This window comes from Urocitellus parryii, chromosome 1, assembly GCF_045843805.1.
Source record: "Urocitellus parryii isolate mUroPar1 chromosome 1, mUroPar1.hap1, whole genome shotgun sequence".
In the NCBI taxonomy this organism is placed as follows: Eukaryota; Metazoa; Chordata; class Mammalia; order Rodentia; family Sciuridae; genus Urocitellus; species Urocitellus parryii.
The window spans coordinates 144079060-144090723 of record NC_135531.1 but is presented as its reverse complement, the minus strand read 5'-3'; the positions used below and the strand labels follow the sequence as shown (position 1 = coordinate 144090723).

Sequence of the window (11664 nt, the reverse complement as noted above, 5' to 3'; positions counted from 1 at the left end):
TTCCATGTCAAAATACATCTATCTCACTTTCTCCAACAATTTAATATGAAAAAATTTAAATGAACAGAAAGGTGAAGGAATTTTTTTCCCACCTACATAGTCTATCATTAGTATTTTACTATGTTTGCATTATCACATACCTATGTCTGGATCCACCACTCTACCCAGCTCTTACCATGTTATTTTTTCCTGATGCATTCAAAGTAAGTTGCAGATACTATTGAGGCACCTTCCCCTAAAATAATTCTATGCATTGTATATTGTTCCCTAGAGGTCAATATTTGAATACCTTTCCCCTTTGTGGAGCTACATTTTACATACAGTGAAATTTAAAGATCATAAGAACACCATTTGAGAAGTTTTTAATTTTGTTTTGTTTTGTTTTTTGGGGTGGGGTTGGGTACTAGGGACTGAACTCAGGAACACTCAACCACTGAGCCACATCCCCAGCCTTATTTTGTATTTTATCTAGAGACAGGGTCTGACTAAGTTGTTTAGCACGGCGCTGTTGCGGAGGCTGACTTTGAACTCTTCTACTTCAGCCTCCTGAGCTGCTGGGATTACAGGTGTACATCACCACTCTTGGCCATTTGAGAGGTTTTGATGACTATATCTACCTGCATAACTCCTTTCTTTGTCAAGGAATACACAATTACCACAACTCCAGAAAGTGTATTGTTTTGGGCAGTCTTTTTTTTCACTAAGTCTAATCCTCTTGAGACTCATCTATGTGGTGAGGATTACAGCAGTGTGTTCCCTTTTATTGCTGACTGGTAATACATTTTATGACCATATTACAGTTAGTTTATCCACTTCCCTATTGAGAGGCACATGGACTGTTACTAGTTTTTGGAAATCATAAGTAAAGCTGCTATGGACATATCTGTAAAGGTCTTTGTATAGGCCTATTTCATTTCTCTTGTGAAAATAACTAGAATTGGGCTTGCAGGGTCACAGGACAAGTATATACTGTGGCTTTTAAAAAGTGATATGTGTTGCCTTATATAAATAAACCATAATTTATCTGACTATTCTCTTATTGATAGACATTTAGATTGTTTCCTTTCTTCTGTGATTGCAAGTTTGTGTAGCAAACCTCTTTATAGGTACATTTTTGCCTCCTTGGGCAAGTGGATCCACAGGTCATTTACCAGCTCTGCAATGACTAAGGAGTTTTAACTGCACTTTAACTGAAACAACCTGCTGGGAAGTTGCTCTAAGGCTTTGGAGGTAGAAATGTGATTCTGGTACCAACAGCATTAGCATCAGCTGGGAGATGATTAGAAATGCAAACTCAGAAGCACCATTCTAGACCCAGTGCATCAGGATCTGCATTTTAACACAAATCCTAGGTAATTCCAATGCACTATGCAGGAAATGGAGCTTTGTTCTAACTCAAAACATTTACTTGGCTCTCTAGTAACTTTCTGAAAAGTGTCAGGTCTGAAATAATTGAAGCTGATCTTTATGTAAAGGCTAAAAATTGCCTCACGTTCAGGTTTTACAATAAATTAAAGAGCATAGAGCTGCAGATGCTCAGGAAATGCATCTATTTTTGTGGTTGCCTAATCATGGTCCTTACCACACTACAATCCCACAGAATCAGGTGGCTGCTGTGGGGGTTGAAGAGCCTCGTGGGCAGGGCTGTGCGATTTCACTCCATACCCCTCCCACCTCTGATTTTTAAAATGTAAACTTTTAGGTTGAGGAATTAAAATCTACAGAATTTTTGGTAATTTAAAAATGTCATTGTATAAATTAAAATTATGTCACATATATAGACTAATACAATGAACATTCATAAGCCCTTTGGGGTACATTTACAGATTACTAGCATTTTGCTACTCTTTATACACACCCACACTGCATTTAAACAATATACCATATACACCCTGCCAAAGTTTTTGTTTTACTGTGTTTGTTTTTGTGCACTGAACTGCTTGAAAGTGAGTTGCTATCTTAAGTACTTGAGTAGGATCTTCAAAGAGCGGAATCGTTCTCTTATGTAGTCCTGGTAATATTACATCCAAGAAAGTTTTCGTTGGTACTACATAATCCAGGACAAAACTCATATTCAAATTTCTCCAATTGTCCTAGTAATATCTTTTGTTATCTTTTTTTCCCCCTCAGATCTAATGAGGAATCACCCTGACATTTATTGCTATGTAACACATTAGTCTAAAATACAGTGGCCTAAGTCAATGTTGATTATCTCAGGGTTTCTGTGAATGAGGAGGTCTAGGTGTGGCTTAGCAGGTTTTCTCTTCAGGGTCTCTTGCAGGACAGTGGGGGAATATCGTCACCTGGCCTCCAGCCAGCCTAAGGCTTGTTTCAGTCATACTGTCAGCAGGCTTCTGCTGCTCGTTGGCTGGTGGCAGGAGGCTACCCTGGTTGGCAAACGAGCGAACACTCCACAGACTGCCGTGCCCTGGACTGCCTTGTCTAATAATCCTCCCTCTTCAGTGTGGGTGGAACCTGTGGCTTACCTCTAGCCAAAAGAGCAAGGAAGACATGGTGGGAGAGAGACACAGCCCATATAAAGGTATTTTATCAGAGTCTTCCCAGACTGGACCCTGAGATCTTCGTGCTGGCTTTGGAGAAGGAAGCAGCATTTTGAGATAGCCTTTGAAACTGTCAAAGGACTGCCATGACATCTAGGAAATAAGAGCGACTCAGCTTAAAGTCTGGCAAGAAAGTGGGGATACACAGGGAAACAGACAGTCCCCATCACAAACCACTGCCTTACAAATAGGAAATATTAGTGGCCATCTTGGTAAAATTAGGAAAGAGCAAGAATGTTCTCTATCTCCACTATCAGTCAGTTGGAGGCATTAGTCAATATAATAAGAAAAAAAAATATTGGAAGGTATACACTTTGGTGCTATTGACCATCTTTATTGTAATATCTTTTGTTACCCCCTTGTTGAAATGGTTTGTATGTGAGGAGTCTCTGAAAAGCTCCTGTATTAATGTAGGAATGTCTGGAGGTAAAATGATTGGCCTATGAGAGCAGTAATCTAGTCTATCCTGGTTTGAATGGACCGACTGGGAGGTAACTGTACAGGTGGGATGTGCCTGGAGGAGGTGGGATTCTGGGAACAGGCCATGGAAGGGTGCATCTGCTGCGTGGCCCCTTTCCCTCGTCCCTATCTCTAATTTCTGGCTGCTGTGAATGGAACAGTGCCCCTCCTCCATGTCCTTCCACCATGACACTCTGCCTCACTTTGGACCCAGAGCAATAGGGTCAACCTGGACCAACCCTTTGGAACTCTGAGGTAAAATAAACTTTTCTTCTTCTAAGTTGTTCTTGGCAGGTATTTGGTCACAGCAACCAAAAGCTGAAAATAACTCCACCTCTTCTCTATGACACAGTATTATTTTTTCTCCTTTTCCCCATTTTTCAGTTGTGATATTCCTACTTTGGAAGAACATTTATCTTTTCTTCTTTGTTTTGGCCTCAGACCTATAATTAAACATATTTTCATGTATAAATAAAAGGAACACATCCTTTTGCCAGTTTCCGTTGAAATCTTGATGGGGTGAAGCTTGTCTTATAATATAGAGCTTGGGGGATATTCCTGTGCCTATTAATTCTTTGGGGAAGCGTGTAATATGCAGATTCTGACTCAGAAGATCCTAAGGTAGGACCTGAGTTTTGCACATCTAACAGTCTCCTGAGTGACATTGCTGTTGGCTGCAGACCACATTTTGAAGAGATATACTCTTGTAAATTCCTTGGAACATCTTGTGAGTTTAATATTCCCCAGTTCTTCAAGGTTTGAAATTGTGACCTTATGGTCTTCATATTCAAAGTGTAGTTCAACTAGATATAAAGTTGTTGGCTCACATTTTCTTTCCTTGAATTTCTTAAAAAACGTTGATGCTCTCTTGTTTCACACACTTCAGTTGATTCTTTTTTTAAACTGGAAAGTAATAATTTTACATTATTATGGGATGCAGTATGATAATTTGATATAGGTATACAATGTGTCATGATCATTTCAGGGTAATAGCAATTCCTCATCCTTAAACATTTATCATCTCCTTGTATTGGCAACCTTTAAACTCCTCCCTTTCTTCTAGTTCTTTAAGAAGTGCATAATAAATTGTTCTAATCTATAGTCACCCTACTAGGGTAGTAGGACTAGTTCTCCTATCTAACTATATCTTGGTACTCATTTTCCACCCTCCCACCCATCTATTCTGCCCTCTACTCATTGTAGCCCCAAGAGACTACTAATCTATTCTCTAGTTCTAGGACTTCCATCCTTTTAGTTTCCATGTATGAGTGAGAACATACACTATTTTTCTGTGCCTGTTTTATTTCACTTGACATATGTCCTTCAATCCCATCCATGTTGCTGCAGATGACAGGATTTCTTTATGGTTGAAGACATTCCATTGTGTCAATGTTGATGGACATGTTAACTGATCCTGTATCTTAGCTCTTGTGTAAAGTGCTACAAGAAACATGGAGTACAGGTATCTCTCTGATATTCTGATTTCATCTCCTTTGGATATATACCTAGTCATGGGCTATCTAGATCATATGGTAGTTCTGTTTTTAGCATTTTGAGGAGTCTCCATACTGTTTTCAATAGTGTCTATGCTAATTTATTTTCCCAACAAGAATATACAAGAGCTTTCCTTTCTTTGCATCCTCACCAGCATTAATTTCTTTTTTTTCCCCTTTTGATTGTGCCACTCTAACTAGGGTGAAATGCTATTTCAATGTGGTTTTGATTTGCATTTCCTTAATGATTAGTGATGTTCAGAATTTTCTCACATACTTGGCTATTTTTTTGTCTTCTTTTGGAAGGGTCCATTCAGATTATTTTTTCATTTTTTAATGGGATTGTTTTGGCATTTTTTTTTTGCTGTTGAGTTTTTGAGTTCCTTATATATTCTGAACATTAATCTTGTTATGTTAGATAAATAGTTTGCAAATATTTCTTAGTCTGTTAATTTTTGTTTCCTTATTTGTGTGATCCCACCTATTTTTTTCATTGCTGTGCTTCTAGGTCTTCCCTAAGAAATCATTGCCTCGACCAATGTATTTTGCCTTTGATTTTTTTTCTAGTAGTTTGATAGTTTCAGACATTACATTTAAGTCTTTGATTCATTTTTTTAATATAGTGATATATAGGGGCCTAGTTCCATTCTTTTGCATGTGGACATCCAAGTTTCCAAGGATCTTTAATAAAGAGGCTGTCTTTTCTCCAGCTTATGTTTTTGGCACCTGTGCAAAAAATCGATTGGCTGGATTTGTTTCAGGTTCTCTATTCTGTTGGGCTACATATTGGTTTTTATGCCAGTCTGATGCTGTATTGGCCCTATGGTTTTAAAGAATGTTTTGTGGTTGGGGTGATGATGACTAGCTTTGTTCTCTTGGCTCAAGATTGCTTTGTCTATCTGGCATCTTTTGTGATTAAATACAAATTTTAGGATTTTTTTCCCTAATTCTGTAAAGCATGCCATTGGTATTTCAAGGAGGATTACACTGAATCCGTAAACCGCTTTGGGGAGTGTAGACATTTTAACAGTATTAATTCCTCCAGCTTATGAACATGGCAGGTCTTTTCATTTGTGTGTGTGTGTGTGTGTGTGTGTGTGTGTGTGTCCGTGTCCCCTCTTCAATTTCTTCTTCAGTGTTTTATAATTTTTCATTCCAGAGATCATCCATTTCCATGGTAAAAATTATTATTAAATGTTTTATTTTTTGTAGCTTTTGTGAATGGGATTACCTTTACAATTTTTCTTTCAGCAAATGTTGTACTGGTTTATAAGACTGATACTAGTTTTTACATGTTGATTTTAGTATCTTGCAACCTTTTTGAATTTGTTTGTACGTTCTAACTGGTTTATTTTTTGGCATTTCAGTTTTGTTATGAGTTTCAATGCCAACTAACGGCTCCTGGAGAGTCAATGGATGTTGAGAGCCACAGCCAAAGGGGCCCCAGCAAACTTCCAGCTGCCAGCAAACTTCCAGCTGCCGGCTGATGATTGGCTCACAGCGGCCCCAGCAACATCTAGCTGATTGGCTCCTCCACGGAGCTGCTCATTGGGGGACTTCTTTGGCTCCGCCAACACAACCCAGCCAATCAGCCTCAAGAGCAGGAGGATTGTGGGAGGTGGAGAGGCTGGTGTGGGGGTGAGAGGCTTGTGGGAAGGCGGTGGCGGCAGTTGGGCTCTGAGGGTTTTTTCCTGAGGAGCTGTTTTGTTTGGCGTTTGTAGTTCTAAAAATAAAGTTAGTTTCTTTTGACAAGTGTCTCCTGAATTGTGCCCAGCCAGACTGCGGCAAATGGAATTTTTTATCTTTATAGCATTTTACAATGTCATGGAGTTGAACCTTTTCTCTAATTTTTCCAATCCAGAATGAATCATTTTCATATATGAATTCAAGTCTAATGTGATATCTATAAAGGTTTTTGAAAGTAGCTTTAAACATTAGTTCTCTTTCCACACTTAAAATTGGTAGTTGTTTTGTCTTGGGGGGGGGCTCCAATTATGTTTGATGGGTCTTTGCTTCTCTGCCTATCACGTTGTCTCTGATTCAGCTTACCCCTATTTTACTATTTGTTTTGGGGGCTTTATTGATCAAGCGACCTTCCATCCTGCACAGGTACACACATGCACACATGTTGGCCTCCACATTTACCACCTGTGGATCTGAGCATCCTCAGATCATTCCATTTCTATTCTTCAGTGAAATGCAGTATCGGGCCTGTTTTAAGAACTGTCCCCTGAAGGTGAGACCCTGTTTCTCTAGAAGCAATTTGCCTGGGTTCCATCAATGTTAGTCTCCCGCTGTCCAGTCTTGTTTTCTGCTTGGTCAATGTGTGACTCTGCTCTGACATGACCTCTGAAAGGTCACTGTTGGTTCAAGAAAATCCATTTCCTTATGTAAATGTAATTTGAAGTTTGAAGTATCTGTTTCCTCTTTTTTTTAAAAAAAAAAAACAGCTGAGTTTTTATTTGTGTTCTGTTTATTAGTATGGTTTTTGAAGGGTATTATAGTGAGATTTTGATATTTGAAATTGCTCTTATTTTTATGGGAACCCAGAAATTAAGATTCTGTTTTCAATACAGGTTTCTAGTGCTAAATACATACAAAGATCAGTAATTTCAAGATTTTTTTCTTTGTGAGTGTGTGTGTGTGTGTGTGTGTGTGTGTGTCTGTATGTATGTGACATACACTGATGATACACCTAGGGCTTTGCCCATACTTAAGCACATGCTCTACCACTGAGCTATATTCCTAGCCCCATGTTTTAGAGAACATTGAAATACCTTAGTGTCTCATGTTTGAAGGTGACAAGGACCTCAGTCTTGTTATAACCAATCCCAAAATTGGATAGTTTTTTTTTCTTTTTTAGTAATAATATTCTCAATTGTATTTACCCATAATATTTCTTTCTGTGGCTTTTAAAAAAATCCTGGCAGTTTCTGAATTCTGACTTTGGGTTTTACCAAGGAAGTAAACTCTTTCCTCCATGTAATAATTTTGCAATATTTGATGATTAAAAATCATGATCTCAAGTTTTCTTTTTTCAGAATGAATGGCTCTCATTACTTCAATCTTATTGCATCTAAATATAGAAACGCAGTTTAATACAAAAGTACATTTGGAATTGAAATAAGACTTGCACTTATTTCATTGGTTATATTTACTTTTAACTAGTTGATTATCTTCTGATAAGGCTTTTGATATCCATAGCTATTTAAAGATGCCCAGTTCCTTTATTGAACAAAATTTAGACAAATATTTTATAAAGTCAAAGTTTTTTTTTAAAGGACTCTCATTGTTTATGTGTATGGCATAATCCCAAGTGAACCCTGAAAAACTTATAACTTTATAAGTTTAAAATCTGAGTGCTGTGGTGCCTCTTTATCTTTAAAAATGCCTCCATTCCAGTATTTTACTGGAAGGTTCCAACTAGGAAGGAAGTAGTAGATGTGAAAACTGTGTAATAATAATGACATATAATCAAAAGAAGGCCAATAAACATGTTAGGTTTTTTTATTTACTGTGCAGATCAGTGGAGACCTGTGTTGAAATTTGTTTTCACTTTATCCAGCTTTCTTTTTCTGGCTTTTTATGGGTTTCTCAATCACTTTACTTGTCTTCTGTGGGAGGCTTTTAGTTGCTGATAAGGGCTGTTCAAAGTTGGAGAAAGTGAGATGTCTTTCTACAAAGGCTATGTGCTTCCACACTGGACTAAACTGGTTCTGTATTTAGCAAAACCAGTGCAAGAAGAACAAAAGAAAGCATCCCAAAGGCAAGGCTTGCAAAGGAGGAGTGCCATAAACTAAGAACAGGATAATTTGTTTTTAAAGAAATTAAAGACTTTACCTTTCTACATCATTTCCTGATTTCAGAGAAAAGCCTCTAAAACCACAACTGAAAATAATTTGTATGAAACACAAATGTGAAAACTTAGCCCAAATGATTGCTTTTAGCCTGATGATCCTAGAGCTACCAAGGAAGTTAATAGCTTGTATGTGACATGATCTACTTGTTTCATTGATTAAAAACTAATTGTTTCATTGATTAAAAACTAATTCTCCTTTGTATTTTTCTATATTTACCCAAAAGTAAATCTTCAGGTTCTGCCAAGATGATCTTGTCTTCCGATGGCCTCCTCTGCTGCAGGTGACCCTGAAGGTCAGGCTACTTCTGGCTGCTTTCCTCTCCTCTGCCAGGGGACACTGCTGATGTTGCTCTTCAGTCTTAGAAGGGGGCTGAGTGCTCTGCCCTCATCACAGGCTTAGACTCTAGCCCTAACTTCCCCTTACTGCAGTTCAGATGAGCTTCTACAGGTTGTTTAGCAGCAGTTAGAGAGATTTATAAAATACTCAGAGACAAACCATTGTATCTGTCTAGCATCAGCCTGCCCGGCTCCCTGATTCATTCCTTGCTCAAATCTGTGTCTCCAAACCAATTTGTTTCCCGTGATCAAAAAGTCTGAAACTCTTATGCTTCAGAGGCGAGGTCCAAATCACACCTTACTGATACCTTTTTCTTTTTTCTTTACACTCCAGAGAGAAAAACAAGAATTGACAGAACATGACTTGCCAGGTCATGCCCTTTCTCACAGGGTTCTTCTGAGTGTCCTATGGGCCCTAGGAAGGACTGTGCCTACTTGATCCAATTTTTTTTGCAACCTTGTTACTGGGGTCCTAGGTGAAGGTCCTGCTCTGGCGTCCCAACAGAGTAGGCTTAGTACCAGTCCCAAGATGCCAAATGAAGAGATGAACATTGGTGAAAGACAAAAAAAAATGAGCTTTAATCAATGTGATCATGCCAGGAAAAATGGGTATAACAGTTCAGTGACTGAAGGTCTGTATTCAAGGGGCTGACAAAAACTTTGGGGCCTAATAGAAAGGAAGGAGAACAAAGGCCAGGGCTGGGGATTTGCATAGCTGGCAGAATGGGTCATCTTGGTCCTTATCTGGTTGGTCATTACCTCAGAACTGGTCCTATGAAGATCTGGAAGGAAGGTCATCATCACTTGAGGGGACGACTCAATTCTCATAGTGAGATGGGACCTGCTTAAGGTCCTAGCCTCAGCCATATCTCGACAATGGGGCAATTGCTTTCATTGAGCGGGCAGTCTCATCATGGGGTGATCAGTTCTGGGAGGTTTCCTGTCACTTGGGAGTAGCTTGGTTCCCTAGTCATACAGATGCTTCTCAATCAGACCTGTTGTTCCTGGACTCCAAGGTGACATTAGAACAGAGTGGGCTAGAGGGAAAGTGTTAGAGGCAGGTGGAGTCTGAGAGGCCCAAGATGGAGGTGCTTAGGGCAGCACCTGAGCCCTCCACCACCTCATCAAGGAGTCAACCCTGACCCTGCTAACCTAAGAACATTGCAGGGACATGGAGGAGGAGGTGAGGGCAGAGGCCCATCAAAGGGCAATGACAGGATTCATTCACAGATGGGAGTCCTAACATGTGTCTTAGTAATCTCTCCATCTTTCTTCACGTTGAGCTCTCATTTCAGATTTATCTCTATTTTTTAATCCACTCATATCTCCTTTTTCTTTAGACTATAAATTATAGTCAGTTTTCTTTCTCCTATCACATTTTATTTTAGACACAAAGGTAATACTAGTGATTTATTTGTATATTCCTTGCTATGGGCTATACTATCTGAAATTGCACAACAAAAAAGGCCTCTATTCCTTTTGTTTTTATTTTGGCATCATCTGAAACCAAGTTTCTCTCTTGGATCTATAACTCCTTCAAGTCCTGCTCTAACTTTTGGATGAATTCTTGGCCATTGGGACTCTTCCACCATGGCGCAAGACAGCTCTTCAAATGGGCCTATGCTAGGGAATCATATGCGCAATCGCACTAAATTCACCAAAGAGCAGCTGACAATCCTCATCAACACCTTTAACCAAAAGCCATACTCACATTATGCTACCAGACAAAGACTTGCTTTGGAAATCAACGTTGAAGAGTCAAGAATCCAGGTTTGGTTTCAGAATCGCAGAGCTAGATCCTTCTTTCTGGAAGGACGAAAACTTAAGGAGGCCCTGCAATCCAGGCAAGGCCCAGGGAAAGATTTCCTTCTAGAAGGGACTCTGAATAAAAAGATTCGAGGGCCCCACACCACCTACAGCCCCTCTCAGCTGTGCACCCTCTTCAAGGCCTTCAAGAAAAACCCCTACCCTGGGATCCATTGCAGAGAACAGCTTGCTAAGAAAATTGGAGTTCCTGAGTCGAGAGTTCAAACTTGGTTTCAAAACAGAAGATCTATATTACATGTGAAGATCAAAAAAGAACCCGATGAATCCTTCCAACAAGGCCAGGGACAAGATCGGGGACAGAGTTCAAGGTATGGAAAGCTCAGAAAATGGCAAACTTGAGCTCTCATCATTCAGTCACTTCTCAGAAGCCCCAACTCTGACCACTGCTGCACTGGGAACCCAGCCTTTGGGGAACCTTCTGGATCCAAACTACAGTGGTAACATGAATGGTAACCAGCTTCCTTCACAAACTGAAGAGTGCTTCCACATTCCTGGCTCTACACAACAGACACATTGCTAGTATGCTGCCTCCTCTGCCCTCTCTCAACTTCTGTTAACCATCTCTGAGGAGTTTAAGAGAAGACAGGAGCAAGATGTCTCCCTGTGAGCAAGGAAGGCAGGAAGCTTGCACTGGGAGAAATCTTTATGGTCTCATTCAGGCCAGAGGCAGAAGTCAACTCTGAACTCAGTTTGGCCCAGATGTCCTGCCACCAGCATCAGTGGCTCACTGAGAGGGTGACCAGTCATCAGCTAGGTGCCTGGAGATGCATTGGAAATGACTGTGGGGGCAGATCTGGAACATTTTCAACAGAAGTCCCATGGCACCAGCTTTGCCAGCAGCTTGAGCTGGAACATGGTGGACATAGACAAATCCAGAGGATTGGTATCACCAGTCTGGACCCTAGTGCTTTTCAGTCTTTCTGGGGAGAGTCCCCTGCTGCTGGGCCTTCAAGCCAAGCCTTTCTGAAGATGATAAAACAGATGATGATCATCCGACCTTCAGGAAGCAGATAGGCACCAAAGTCCCTACACAGCCCTACTGATGCAGCCTGGAGTCAGAGTTCAGCAGACCTTCTGAAGAAGAAAGTGAACTTAGTAAGGATAATTTTTTTAATAATGACAATTGATT

General features: G+C 39.9%; 1 pseudogene; it reads left to right on the top strand.

Moving 5' to 3' along the window:
• The first annotated feature begins 10298 nt into the window (after positions 1 to 10298).
• On the top strand, positions 10299 to 11055 carry LOC113182420 (double homeobox protein A-like; annotated as a pseudogene).
• Positions 11056 to 11664: the final 609 nt, after the last annotated feature.